Source organism: Ovis aries, chromosome 2 (genome assembly GCF_016772045.2).
Source record: "Ovis aries strain OAR_USU_Benz2616 breed Rambouillet chromosome 2, ARS-UI_Ramb_v3.0, whole genome shotgun sequence".
Lineage (NCBI taxonomy): Eukaryota > Metazoa > Chordata > Mammalia > Artiodactyla > Bovidae > Ovis > Ovis aries.
In genome coordinates, this window is record NC_056055.1 from 24,270,536 (window position 1) to 24,285,671 (window position 15,136).

A 15,136-nucleotide genomic window follows, 5' to 3' on the forward strand; every position below is an offset into this window, starting at 1 on the left:
TTTAAAAAGACTGACGACCACAAGTGTTGGCAAGGATGTGAAATACCTGCTCCCACATTAGCAGGAGGGATGTAAAACGATACAACCACGTTGGAAAACAGTTTGCCAGTTTCTTATAAAGATACACTTACCACACAGCCTCACAATTCTACTGGGTAAGTAGTTACTCAAGAAAAATGAAAACGCATGTCCACTCTCAGATGTGCATACAAATGAATACAGCATTTTTTACATCCTTTTTTTATAGCCGTAAAATACATATAACATAAAATTTACCATTTAAACCATTTTAAAGCATACGTAAGCATCACCACTCTCTAGTTCCAAATCATTTTCATCACCTCCAAAGGAAACCCCATACATATTAAGCAGTCACTCTCATTCTCCCCTTCCCCAAGCCCTGGCAAGCACCAGCTTGCTTTGTTTCATCTCAATAGATCTGCCTATTCCGGACATTTCGTATAAATGGAATCATACAATGCACTTTTGTGTCTGACTATTTTTACTTAGCAAAATGTTTTTAAGGGTCATCCATGTTGGAGCACATGTCAGTACTTCATTTCTTTAATGGCCAAGTAATATTCCATTGCCTGGATGGACCACATTTATTTATTCATTCATCCACTGATAGGATTTGAGTTGTTTCCCAAATTGTGAATTAGCGCTGCTATGAACAGTTGTGGACAAGTTTTTGTTGGGACATCTATTTTCAATTCTTTTGTGTATTTACCCATGAGTCGGACTGCTGGGTCACATGACATTTCTGTGTTTAACTTTTGGAAGAATCCCTAAATTATTTTCCAAATTGCTGCACCATTTTACATTCTCAAAGTAACGTATGAAACATACACCTTTTCCATATGCTCACCAACACTTACTGTTTTCCTTTTTTTTTTTTTTTAAATTAAAGTCATTCTGGTAAGAGGGAAATAGTATCTCACTGCGGTTTGGTCTTGCACTTCCCTACTGACTAATGATGTGGAGCATCTTTCCATGTGCTTATTTGTCATTTGTCTGTCTTCTCTGGAGATATCTTCGTTCATGTTTTAACTGGCTGTTCTTCCTTTTGTGTTGCACTGTAGCTTGCGGCACTTTTATTCATAATAATCTCGAACAGGAAGCAATCCAAACATCCACCGGCAGGTGAATAAATCAATAAATCATGGCACACCCACGTGACAAAACAGGGTTCAGCAATAAAAGACATAAAGTACAACACACAGCAAAACCCAAGAATCTCAAAGATGTGCCAAGGGAAAGAAGACAAGAAATCGTCAATACCTGCTTCCTTTCTGAAACTCTTCAAGAAACAAATCTAATAGTCTAATCTCGACAGCTCAGCGATTGCCTGGGTGGAGGGTTGAGTGCAAAGAAACAACAGGGAGTTTGGGGACAGTTCATAGGCTAAACAATCTCTGTTGCAACTGCTCAACTGCTACAGCAGCCAGACAGCAGCCAGGGACAGTAGGTGCGTGAATGCGCGAGGTGCACCTCACCTGCAGAGTTCATCCACTGTTGGCCTCCATCACATCATGGTAGCAGCTGCATAACTGGATACCTTAGTCAATACTCACTGAACAGTGCCTTTTATTGTATGTAATTATACCTCAGTTAAACTGGTTAACGAAACACTGTTTCTACAGGCAAGCACCCTAAGTCTAATCGGCATCCAGAGAGAAGCTCTCCTGTCTGCCCCTCAGGGTACACCTCCCAACCAAAGGCTGTGCTTAGCCCAACCTTGGAAGTGAAAGTGTTCGTCACTCAGTCATGTCCAACTCTGTGCGACCCCACTGACATTAGCCCGCCAGGCTACCCTGTCCATGGAATTCTTCAGGCAAGCATACTGGAGTGGGTTCCAATTCCCTTTTCCAAGGGATCTTTCTGAACCAGAGATCGAACCCGGGTCTCCCGCCTTGCAGGCCGATTCTTTACCACAGAGCTGGTTCAGGGGTCCTGGGGTTGGAGGTGAAAGCCTGCATCTGCAGCAGGGTCTGGAAACACATGCTGCGGGCACAGGGACCACGCCTGGAGACAGGCTCTCCCCCTCACTCACGTGGCGCTCAGTGGATGCGGAATCAAGGCAGTGTTAATCGATCACACGCAAGCCCTCGCTAGTGACCGGGCCCTGTGTGTAGGGATGCCAGGCCAACATCAACAGGGAAATGCTCACATCCTGGCTGCAAGGACACGGCCCCACTTTCAGCCTCGGTCTCTGGCCAGGCCCATCAGGCCAGCAGACCAGGCCCCCTTCACCCTTCTCCTGTCACACAGACATCCTCTCAGCCAGAAGGGCATCCACTCCTGCCAGGGAGCCTGGCAAACTCAGCTCTCCAGACTTCCTATGCTCACCACCCAAGGGTGCTTCATCACCCCCTGGGCACCCACGGCCATGCTCAGAGGTTCCACTGTCACAAGCTTCCATAACCATTTTCTGCCATCCCGACCCCTTCCCCTGTCTGAGGACTCCAGGGCCAACCAGAGGAGTGGCGCACCTAAGAGGCTAATGACGGTTTGCTTGTGGGGGAACAGTGGCCGCTCATCTGTCCCCTCCTCCCCCACTGGAGGACATGGGCAAGGCCCCCACCCCACTTCCTTCACTCTTCCCCCTACTCCATCTTTCCCATCAGGACCAAAACCTGAAACACAACCCCTTATGCCCATCAGCAACTCCCCCATCTCTCAGCCCCCTTTCTCAGAAAAATTCTCGAAAAAATTACCAACTCCTGATGTCCTGAGCTCCACTTCCCACCTTCTCTTGGCCCAACACTCCCACCCCTCTTGTCAGGACACTGACAACCTCCATGTTTCTAAGGTCAATTCTCCAAGGATAATTCTCATTCCTCACCTAGCTGGCTCCCTCGGCCAGACAGCACTTTCTCTCCATGCACACTCTTCCTGTGGCCCTGGATGCCCCAGACCCCTCTGGCTCTTTCCTGCCCTGATGACACTCCTTCTTGGTTCCTCGACCTTGGACCTCTCCTCTCCTCCATCCATTCAACTCCTCTGCCATCTTGTGCCTACTCAGCTTTAAAAATATCACCTTTGTGCTGGCAACAGCCAGACCCGTATCGGACTCAGGCCACTCCCTCCAACTCCAGCCTCGCTTGCCCAACAAGCCCCTTACCACCTCCACGTGGATAGCAGCAGAGGTCGTAGGTACCACCCTCCCAAATCCCTGCTCTGCCCATAGAGACCCCATCTCAAGGTGATGCCCACTCCATCCCTCAGGCTGCCTGAGCCAAGAATCTCAGGGTCACCTTGAACTCCTCTATTGAGCCAACCATCCCATTGGCTCCATCTTCAGAACACACCAGAATCCAGCCAGACCCACCACCTGCACAGGGCTGCTCCTCTGCTCCAGCCACATCTGCCCTCTGGCCTTGCTAAAGCGTGCTATGACATCCCCCTAGTCACTCCTCACCTCCTCCATCAGCCCATCAGCCACCTGGTTTTGAATCTCAAACATTCCCAAACTGTGAGCACCTGGGCCCCACACTGGCTTTCTCCATGGCCCTATGGCCCCAATGCATTACATTTGGATTTACTTTCTCTCCTTAGCCTTCCAGCACCCACTACTTAACCATAAGTGCCAAGTTGGCAGGGCCTTCTATCTCTTGGTTTCTTGCCGTAACTGGAGCTCAGTAAACATTTGCTGGAGGAAGTGGTGAGCCTTCATGAAGTGGAGGTGAAAGGGGCTTTGCTAAGTTGCTTCAGTAGTGTCCAGCTCTGTGCGACCCTATGGACTACAGCCTGCCAGGCTTCTCTGTTCATGGGATTCTCCAGGCAAGAATACTGGAGTGGGATGCCATGCCCTCCTCCAGAGCATCTTCCCAACTCAGGGATCGAACCTGCATCTCTTATGTCTCCTGCATTGGCAGGTGGGTTCTTACCACTAGCGCCACCTGAGTACCTAATTTCTTTGCCTCAAAAAAGAGGAATGACGGGACCTCACCTACAAAGGACACAGACCTCCTGGGTGCCCCAAATGCCTGGATGGCACAGCTCTATTCAGACAGGATCCCTAAGGCCTCTGGAAAGGACTGAGATGCAGAGAACACATCTGATCTCAATGGAAAAATGAGCTGTGCGCCTACAGTCTGTTCTGACAGCAAGCAGCTCAGGGCCATGCAGACAAGACCCCAGACTCAGAGCACAGCCGCCTCACTGAGGGCCCGGCTGTGGCCTCCCCACAAACATGGAAAATACTAGTAAACAACAACAACAACAAACAAAACTCCCAAACACATGATGAGAACAAAGTGGGGTCCAGCTGAGGCCCTTATTCAGAGTAGGCCTCCCAGAACATAGTGTCCTTGCAAACAAAATCAAAAACATGCTTCAGAGCCAAACAACACCCAGATGCTAGATCAAAGCCCATTACATTCTGGTACTTAAGCAACTCAAATTTCTTGTAATAGGACAGGAAAATGGAGGGGGCGGGAAGCCCTGAGGATTCCAGGCAACTTGTACTTTTTTACTCTGTGGACTTAGCATTTTTATGGGTTTTGTTGTTGCTGCTGCTGTAGAGGAAAGTTACTTAACATATCCTCTACTAAATGAAAAAACAGCAACTGCTCAAGATGAATGGAACAGCCCCACAGTGGCAGGTCATCCAACTCGCAGTGGAAATCCACCCAAGAAGGCTCTGGACTGTCACTGCTTTTGTTGCTGGGTCAAGTCCCATGGAAGGAAATGTGCTTTCCACTTAAACCAGGACCGTGGTGGGTCTGAGCTAAGGGTCTTCCCCATCCCATGGCTCAGGGCCAGCATGGTACCTCAGCTTACTGCCCAAACTGAGGAATGGCATTGCCGTTAAATTTTCAGGGTCTGGGTCTCATCCCCCCTATTGCTTAGGTCAGGGTATTGGTGTCTCTTTTTCATGATCCACAGAGCACAGACTCTGAGCAACAATGGCTGTGGATTCATTGACTGCCTCACTGAAGCCACATCATGTTATTATGTTGTGTAGTAACATGTCAAATCCATTTCGAATAAATTTAGATTTAGAAATTTAATGTTTAGAACAGGCTATTCTAGAGACTTCCATGCTGGTCCAGTGGCTAAGACTCTGAACTCCCAATGCAGGCGGGGCCTGTACAATCCCAGTCGGGGAACTAGATTCCACATGCCGAAACTAAAGAACCTGCACGCCACAATGAAGATCGAAGGTCCCAAGTACCACAGCTAAGGGCCCATGCAGCTAAATAAATAAATATTGCAAAAAACCCAGGTTATTCTATTCCCTACGGGCTTCCCTGGCGGCTCAGATGCTAAAGGATCCACCTGCAACGCAGGAGACCTGGGTTCAATCCCTGGGTTGGGAAGATCCCCTGAAGGAGGGCATGGCAACCCACTCCAGTGTTCTTGCCTGGAGAATTCTCATGGACAGAGGAGCCTGGTGGGCTACAGGCCATGGGGTCGCAAAGAATCCGACAGGACTGAGCCACTAAGCACATTCCCTAATGGCGATCCCTTCTTACAAATACATTTTATCATTACAAAAACAATCCCACTGTAAAAGAAACAAACTACATGGAAATAGGTGAGGGATTAAAAGGATAGATTCCCCTTCCTCCTTCCTTCCACACCCTTCTCAACCCTCTGCCAACACCCAAGCACACACAACTCACACGCACACATATATCCTTCCCTCCCATCCCAGTCACCAGCCTGACAGCCACTCTTGCTCGGAGCTGTGTCCCTAGAGTCTGGAGCAGCACCTGCCCTCCTCATCCACCAAGGGCGCTCTATCATCGTCTGCTTGACACACAGCGTGTGTCATTCCAGATGCTTCTACACTTTATTACCTATACATGTGTAAATAGGATCACTCTATGCAGTCTACACTAAAGAGCAATGTTTTCACTTAACTCATCAGCACTGCTTTTAAAGTAAACCTCAACAATTCCATGAAGTGAAGGATCCTATGGCATTTGAGAGGGGGAAATGGAATTCTTAGATCATTAACTATTTTATGATAAGACTTTTAAAGACTAAAGATAAAGACTGAGGAGACTAACAAACCCTCAGGTACCATCACCCAGAGCTAATAACCGTTCAACAGTGGTCAATGCCGCTCCCTCCATCACCCAACCCATCCCCCACCCATGCTAATCTAAAACAGCTCTCGCTTCCTCTGCAGATCACTCCAGCATCTACAGCTAAAGGGTAAAGACTGTGTGAACATAACCACAATACCGTTGTTAAGGAATATAATTATCTTTTAAAATCATTGTTCACTCAACAAACACCCAACTATCTCTTTAAACACCATCATTTTTTAAAGGAATGATTTTTGGCTCAAATGCTGGTTAACTGCACTTCGTTCAAAGCTGCAGTCCCGAGTAACACATAGAAGTGACCTGGGGAAGGGGTGAAGTCTCTACTTTCATAGAGAGCAGCTGAGACTTTTAGACCAAATAAAGGACCCAGTCCTACTGGCGGATCACAGGGCATGCTGGAAGGCAGCTATGGGGGAACGACTCCTGGGCTGCTATGATGCCTGGTCCAGGTACAATACCGCCAGGTAAATGACCATGCACTCAGGAAGGGACAGGCAACTGAAAGTGAGCCACTCCAAGGAGTTGTGATGAGCCAATTTGCTTATCCCAAAGATCACCTTAATTGGTGCACTGAACAATGCCAGCCCAGCTCCAGGCAAGGCCCACTCACGTGCTATCTCCACTTGACTGAATCAGCAGATATTTTCTCCTAATAAATCTCTTGGAGAAGGCAATGGCACCCCACTCCAGTACTCTTGCCTGGAAAATTCCATGGACGGAGGAGCCTGGTGGGCTGCAGTCCATGGGGTCGCAAAGCGTTGGACACGACTGAGCGAATTCACTTTCACTTTTCACTTTCATGCATTGGAGAAGGAAATGGCAACCCACTCCAGTGTTCTTGCCTGGAGAATCCCAGGGACGGGGGAGCCTGGTGGGCTGCTGTCTATGAGGTCACACAGAGTCGGACACGACTGAAGCGACTTAGCAGCAGCAGTAGCAGCAGCAGCAATAAATCTGCACTTCTCTCCATCACCTTTGGACAGCAGGCAGGCTGCAATGTGCACGAGCTGTGCTGAGTCTCCAGTGCAGAGAAGCCTGCCCGACCGGCCCACTCTCGGGTGACGTCCGGAGACATCCCTGAATGGCCAAGAGCCCCAGAGGCACAGGTGGAGCAGGGGAGACTAGACCTGCCAAGCCCCACAAAGGACAGCAGTCTTTCTTCCTGCAGCCACCCTCGACAGTCAGTTGATGGCAAATTCATTTGTGTATTTTTACATGGCCAGCTTCACCCCATGGCCCCCCTGCAGGCCTGGATGGTTAACTTGGTCACTGTTATCACTCCCAGAAGAGACTGGGGATGGGGGCCGGGGGCACAGGGGCACTGGGACACACTACTTGCCACATCACCTTCTCAGTTCTTTTGAACAAACTGTTAGCATGAGGGGAAGGTCACTGTGAATTAAGGAACAATCGGGAAACCAATACACTTATGCAACAGCAGGGGCCTAAAGGGGACGCCTGGTGGTGGGAGGGGACCCGGGGCCCATTTGCCAATCCAGGAGCCCCAGGCTCACCACACAAGGGATCAGGAAGAGGCTCCTGGCCACACCCATTTCCCCCCCACACACCAGAAACAGAACCCAGAGGGAGGGGTGGGAGGCCTGAAACTGTCCATGCTCAGTGTGGGAGAGGCAGGTTCTCTTTGGAAGCACAGAGGACCAATGAAAAAACCATTGATCTCTGCAACACATTATTGATTTCGCTATGTGCTGGCACCAGCGATGGTCCTCCCCCCTCACTCAGAGCCAGCCGTTAGTGTGCGCTCCCGAGACTGGCCTAGACATCCCTGCCTGGTGAGGGGGGAAGCCGCTTGAGATGAAACCTGCCTTGGCTAACCCACAGGGACTGGGTCACGAGTGAATGATGTCATCATGGTCATCTCCCTGGCCCCAGACCCACTGGACAGCTGTGCAGCGCGGCCCTGCACCCCACTCCTGAGCTGAGGTGGATGCACCACCTGCCAGGACCCCAAAGAAGGCTGTCCGAGCACCCCAGTTACCAGCACAGGGGTAACGCTGCATTTTCCAGCAATCATAGAGAGCCAGTACCTCTCGAATGCCAGCTCATGGTCCTATAACATGGCTCAAGAGTAGACCAGGGCTGGGTTGCCTCTCAGTGTCAGCAATTTTTCTTTCTTTATTTGGTTTACCCGCTGTTCATAATACAAACTTTTTTTTTCCCTTTGCAATCTGAAGGTCTAGCCTCTTGGTGGGGAGAGTCTTTGTCCCCAGAAATGCCCCAGTGAATCCCTTCACCATCCCCTCATCCCTGCAGACTTTCCCCCTGGTAGGACTGGTTGCCTGGAGTACTCCGAGCAGGTCTGTTTTATTCTTCTTTATTCTTGCAGACGATGTGCACAGACACCAACCGTTCAAGTGACAATCGTGGCATTATCTCGGCCAGAATCCTGGCCCCAGCACTGACTGAGGCAGCCTGTTTCTGGGACACAGTAAACATTCCCAAAATACAGCGCCCAGGCAGCCAGAAGGCAGGCCCCAGGCCTGGGGCAGGTATGAGCTGACAGGCTACCGATGTCACTTCACCCTTGGAAAGGAAACTTCCGCTCGGTGGCGCCTAGTGGATCTGAACAGACTCAGAATGGGGGGGCCAGCCACTTGGCCACAGTCCATAAGTCCTGGATGTGCTTAACATAAGTGGTGGTTTTCAAATCAAAAGCTGAACAACTTTGCATAGCAAACGCGCTCCAGAAATCAGGGACCCTTGCCCTAGACCACAGGCCTCGTTTTTGGTGAACTGCCCACCTCCAGACGCCCACACAACCCCATCTCCGATACTAAATGAAATAAAACGAAGGGGACCACCACGACCCAACCCTCCTTTCCACCGCCTGCACTGGCAAAACCCCAGTGGATTCAGCCTCCTGCAGTTCACCAGGCGGCTGCAACAGGTGCAGCCCTGAGCTAAGGCTGCTGATTCTCCTTGGCTATTCTAGAATCACGCAGCCAAAACCCAAAAGGAAGCCGAGGCCTGCAACACTCACTGCCAGGGCCCCGACCTGCCCCACCTGTCTGAGTGCGCGGCTCGGGGTCTAGCGCCCCGGGGGCCGCGGCCCCGCCGACAGAAATAGAAGCCGCGGGGCCGGGCCAGGCCTGAATGGCCGGAGTGGGGCGGGGGCCGAGCGGACAGGAGCCCCGGGTCAGGCAGAACACACCGCCCCCGCCCCGGGCCAGGGTCTGCCGCGCGCCCGAGCCCCGAGCGTTGCCGAGCCACCTGCGCGCCGGGACAGGAAGGCAGCCAAGGAGGGGAGGGGTCCTGGGGGGGTCCTAGGACGGGACTCAAGGGTCTGGGGAGAAGTCATGGAGCTCCGGGAAGGGGGCTCCGGGGAGGCCCCGGGGGTCCCGGGAGGAGTCAGGGGGCTTCGGAGCCGAGGCTCCGGCGGCCGATTGGGGGAGGGTCTCGCCGCCCCCGCGCACCTGCACCGCCCGCGCCCGCCCTCTACCCGCCAGCCCTTACCTGGCGCGGCGTGTCCTGGCCGCGCGGCCCCGCGGTGCCGGGCCAGGCGAGCGCGGGCGCAGGAATGGCGGCGGCGGAGGCGGAGGCGACCGGCTCGGAGGCCCGGCGCGGAGGGGCGGCGCGGCCAGGCGACTCGGGGATGCTGCGACGAGGGAGGGCGCGGAGGCCGGCGCGGGAGGGAGGGCGCGGGGCTGCGCTCAGGCCCCTCCTCCGCTCCCCTCCTCCCCTTCCCGCCTCCTCTCGCTTCCCTTCCCCCTCTTCTCCTGCCTCCTCCTCCTCGCCGGCCGGCTCCCCGCCCTACTTCTCATCCCCTACCCGCTCCGTCCCTCCCCTTTTCCCTCCCCTTTCTTCACCTTCCTGCACTCCTCCACTCCCTCCATCTCCACCCACCCCTGCCACCTTCCATCTCCACTCTTTCCCTCTGACCTCTTCCTTCCCCACCTTCCACCTCTTCCCCTAACCCCCAAGCCCCCAAAGGCTAACCTCTGCCCTGGCCAGGCCTCTGCTGGGTCCAACACACGTTCTGATGACCTGTGCAGTTACCCCCTCCTCACCACCTGCTAATGGAGCATTGCCCCTTCTGGGAGCCTGACCTGACCTCACCCTCTCGAGCCTCCACCCTCCTCCAAATCTCCAAGGTTTTGCGAACTCCCAGGTTCTGATGCTGTTCTACTGGGGACCTGACCTGCCCAATGGGTGGAAAAAGCATGTGGGCTCTGAGGACGCTTGCTCCTTTGCTTCTAAGCAAATCTAATTTGGATAAGAACATTTCAAACCAAGCCTTCTGCCACTTCCCCAGGGTGAGGTGGGTAGGTACCAATCCAGGTTTTGCTGCACCCCTTCTGTTTGCCCCCATGCCAACTCTTTGTTAAGTGTTCACCATTTGATCATCCCTGGTGACACACGTTTACACTAACCCACAGGTTTGAGAACTAGGTGCCCTCCGAAGACTGCTCCAAATCCTCTGGCCCTGGAGGAAGAAGCAACAGGCCTGAGAAGGTGGTTGATCTGGCCACTAGGCGTGCTGAGGGACGCTGTCCGGAGAAAGGAATGCAGTTCCCAATGAACCAGCCAGGCTTTCCTTGGGTGTAGTGTAGGAGTCAGGGCTTCTCTGGTAGCTCAGACGGTAAAGCATCTGCCTGCAATGTGGGAGATCCAGGTTTGATCCCTGGGTGGAAAAGATCCTTGGAGAAGGGAATGGCTACCCACTCCAGTATTCTTGCCTGGAGAATCCCATGGACAGAGAAGCCTGGCAGGCTATACTTCATGGGGTCGCAGAGAGTCAAACATGATTGAGCCACGAACTAGCTGGTTAAGAGTCATGGTGCTCTGCCTCCAGTCTTGGCTGTAGACCCCAGGCTGCAGGAACCCTCCCAGCTCACCTGAGGTCACTTTCCTGATGCCCAGGAGCTGCTGGTAACCAGAGTGAGAGTTTTAAAATGAAGCCATTCCTAAATGATCAATAACGGGACTGAGAGCCTCACTCTCTTCAGGGGACTCCTCTCTTTCCATGCTGAGGCTGCCATAGGCACACCTTAGTGCCAGTGTGCCAACACTGTGCCAGCAAAACTAAGATGGCGAAGCTAGTGCAAAGGGTGAAGGTAGGGTGGGCAGGAGTTTACCCCCTCTCCCTCTGTAGGGGGGAAACATGACCTGGAATCTGATAGGCTCCAGTTTGAGTCTTGGCTCTGATGCTTCCAGGTGACCTTGTGAGCCCTGTCTCACCCTCTCTAAGGATTGCAGAGCATGGAGGAGAGAATCTCAGGTAAGGCCACCAGCACCACGTGCCCCACATTCATAGCTGGAGATTTTTACGAGAAAGACACAGGGGAGGTGTACCTTCCAAGCTCTCCACCTGTGGAAGAAGTCTGTGAATCTGTGTTCCCGCATCCTATTTGGATTAAAACCTGATGGGAAGAGATGTTTTAACAGCATCCCAGGCCCCAAGAAGGAACCCATTCTTAAGATGGATAAAAGTAAGTATTGCAAATACAGGGGCAGGGGGCTGTCTTGTGTTCTTTACTAGTCTGACACGTCTAGAATACAGTTCCCTTGCTTGGGATCTAAGGACAGCCACCAGCAGGCCATGGGACGGTAGTTGACACACGTGGAACCTTCAGTCTGGAAGATCAGTGTGCAGAGCACAAGACGGCGGAATCCAAATATTTGCAAAACTGTCTGGGAAGAAGGATTACCCTGTGGGGTTATGAAGGGCAGAACGAGGACAGATGGGTGGAAATTAGACTAGAGAGTCGATTTCGTCCCACTTGTGAATGCTTTCTGGCAGACCTGCCTGCCAGAGGAGCCGGCCACCCCTGGAGGACCATGTCCTACAAGGCCAGTGTCTAGACAGGTTCTGGGGCCACTGCAGGAAATTGCTGGAGGGGGCCTGCAGTAGGGATGACCCCTGGAACCTTTTCCAGCCATTAGATCATTCCACATTGTCTTTAATAAGGTTGCTGCAGCCCTGTTTACTTTGTCTGCAGAGTGGAGGGCGGCTCGGCAAAGAAACTGATCATATGCCTGACCCAGAGTCAATGCTTCCAGCTTCAGCACCTTCAACAATCAATCATAAGCTGCTGTTAGTGTGTTTCCTCATTTGTATAAAGGAGATAAGGGAGGATCCAATGAGATGACAGCATTTTCTCACCACCCAGCACCCAGGAGGGTGGGTCCACACAAAGTAACTCAGTTTGCCTTTTTATTTTTGTCAATGTTTTGTCTTCAATTATGAGACATTTCATCACTACGAACAAAGCTAGTGGAAGTAATGGAATTCCAACTGAGCTATTTCAAATCCTAGAAGATGATGCTGTGACAGTGCTGTACTCAATATGCCAGCAAATTTGGAAAACTCAGCAGTGGCCGCAGCACTGGAAAAGGTCTGTTTTCATTCCAGTCGCAAAGAAAGGCCATGCCAAAGAATGTTCAGACTACCGCACAATTGCACTCATCTCACACACTAGCAAAGTGATGCTCCAAATTCTCCAATCTAGTCTTCAACAGTCCGTGAACCAAGAACTTCCAGATGCTCAAGCTAGATTTAGAAAAAGTCAGAGGAACCAGAGATCAAATTGCCAACATCCATTGGATCATAGAAAAAAAAAGAGAATTCCAGAAAAACATCTACTTCTGCTTCATTGACTATGCTATAGCCTTTCACTGTGTGAATCACAAGAAATTGTGGAAAATTCTTCAAGAGATTGGAATACCAAACCACCTTACCTGCCTCCTGAGAAACGTGTATGCAGGTCAAGAAGCAAAAGTTAGAATCTGACATGGAACAGTAGTAGACTGGTTCCAAAATGGGAAAGGAGTATATCAAGGCTGTATATTGTCACTTTGTTAATTTAATTTATATGCAGAGTACATCATATGAAATGCCAGACTGAATGAAGCACAAGCTGAAATAAAGATTGCCCAGAGAAATATCAATAACCTCAGATATCCAGATGTTACCACCCTTATGGAAGAAAGCAAAGAGGAACTAAAGAGCCTCTTGATGAAGGTGAAAGAGGAGAGTGAAAAAGCTGGCTTAAAACTCAGCATTCAAAAACTAAAATCATGGCATCCAATCCCATCACTTCATGGCAAATAGATGGGGAAACAATGGAAACAGTGACGGACTTTATTTTCTTGGGCTCCAAAATCACTGCAGATGGTGACTGCAGCCATGAAATTAAAAGACATTTGTTCCTTGGAAGAAAAACTATGACCAACCTAGACAGCATATTAAAAAGCAGAAACATTACTTTACCAACAAAGGTCCATATAGTCAAAGCTACAGTCTTCCCAGTAGCCGTGTATGAATGTGAGAGTTGAACCGTAAAGAAAACTAAGCTCCGAAGAACTGATGCTTTTGAACTGCGGTGTTGGAGAAGACTCTTGAGAGTCCCTTAGGACTGCAAGGAGATCCAACCAGTCAATCCTAAAGGAAATAAATCCTGAATATTCATTGGAATGACTGATGCTGCAGTTGAAGCTCCAATACTTTGTCCACCTGATGGGAAGAAGTGACCCATTTGAAAAGACACTGATGCTGGGAAAGATTGAAGGCAGGAGGAGAAGGGGACGACAGAGGATGAGATGGTTGGGTGGCATCACTGACTCAATGGACATGAGTTTGAGTAAGCTCTGGGAGTTGGTGATGGACAGGGAAGCCTGGCATGCTGTAGTCGCAAAGAGTCAGACGCTACTGAGCAACTGAACTGACTGGCCTCCCCAGTGGCTTGGCAGTGAAGAATTGCCTGCATTGCAGGAGCTATGGGAGATACGTGTTTGATCCCTGGGTTGGGGAGATCCCCTAGAGGAAGGCATGGCAACTCACTCCAGTATTCTTACCTGGAGAATCCCATGAACAGAGGAGCCTCACTGGCTACAGTCCATGGGGTCGTAAAGAGCCTGACAGGACTGAAACAATTTAGCACACACACACGCACATGGGACATTTTAAACTTGTACAGAAGGATAACCGAAGGAACCCTGTGCACAGGGATGATAATCTTGTGTCACCTTGACCCACTTGATACACATCAAAGACATTCTGTCCACCAATTTGTTTTCCAGCTTCCCCCACAATACCAAATGTTTGAATACTTAGGTCACATTTTGTGAAGTCTCTGCCTGGCTAGTCGGAACGTTGGTTTATCTCCATGTGGATGAGCACGGTGAATGCCTAGATATTTCAATCCCATATGAAAAGAAGCTCAAGGTGTCAGCTTATGTGGCACCACTACATTGGGCTTCCACCTTGGCGCCATGGGTGTGAGGAGGGATACCCACTCTGCTCCTCCATTCTCAAAGGAACTTACATGTGTTGGCTGAGAGCAGTTTTTAAAACCGTCCGAATACGGAGTATTTGAACAAGGGAGGAAAAGTTTCCTGGAAGAGCTGGCCCTGTGTATTTTTCCGAAAGCCAAGAGTGTAGCCCCAAAGCCCAAGCCTGAGAGCAAGGGGTTAGTACATGGGCTGGCAAAATAAAGGGCAGTGGCCCCTGGAGAAATGAGTCCTGGGGGCTGAGATGATAATGTCTGGGGAGCCTCTGACCCAGGTCTGGGAAAATGTCTTTTGTTTTACACCAGAGTTTATTTATTTATTTGTTTACATTTTTGGTTTTACCACCAAGAAATAACTTCTCTTAAACTTTAATGTCCCTTTATCCCCTCACATATCTGAACTATTTTTTTTAATTGAAGTGCAGTTGATTTACAATGTTGTGCTAATTTCTGCTGTATAGCAAAGTGATTTCATTTTGCACACACGCACACACACACATGCACATATATATACATTGTTTTATATATTCTTTTCCATTATGATTTATCATAGGATATTGAATATAATTCCCTGTGTGTACAGTGAGACCTTATTGTTTATCCGTTCTATGTATAAAAGCTTACATCTGCTAGCTCCAGCCTCCCACTCCATCTCTCCCCTACCCCCCACCCTTTGGCAACTGCAAGTCTGTCCTCTATGTCGATGAGTCTGTTTCTATTTGAGTCATCTTTTAGATTGCACATATGAGTGATAACACATGGTATTTGTCTTTCCGACTTAGTATGATATTCTTTAGTTGTATCCATGTGGCTGCAAATGGCATT

The 15,136-nt window shown here is 50.2% G+C and overlaps 1 protein-coding gene across 4 annotated transcripts in view; it reads right to left on the minus strand.

Moving 5' to 3' along the window:
• The window catches only part of SEMA4D (semaphorin 4D), a 125,725-nt gene extending 116,040 nt beyond the window's left edge, over positions 1-9,685 (minus strand). For all 4 annotated transcript variants that reach the window (XM_004004061.5, XM_027964183.2, XM_042242966.1 and 1 more), the window contains exon 1: positions 9,537-9,685. The gene's annotated coding sequence lies outside the window, so the exon portion shown is untranslated. The remainder of the gene's footprint in view (positions 1-9,536) is intronic.
• Between the last annotated feature and the right edge of the window lie 5,451 nt (positions 9,686-15,136).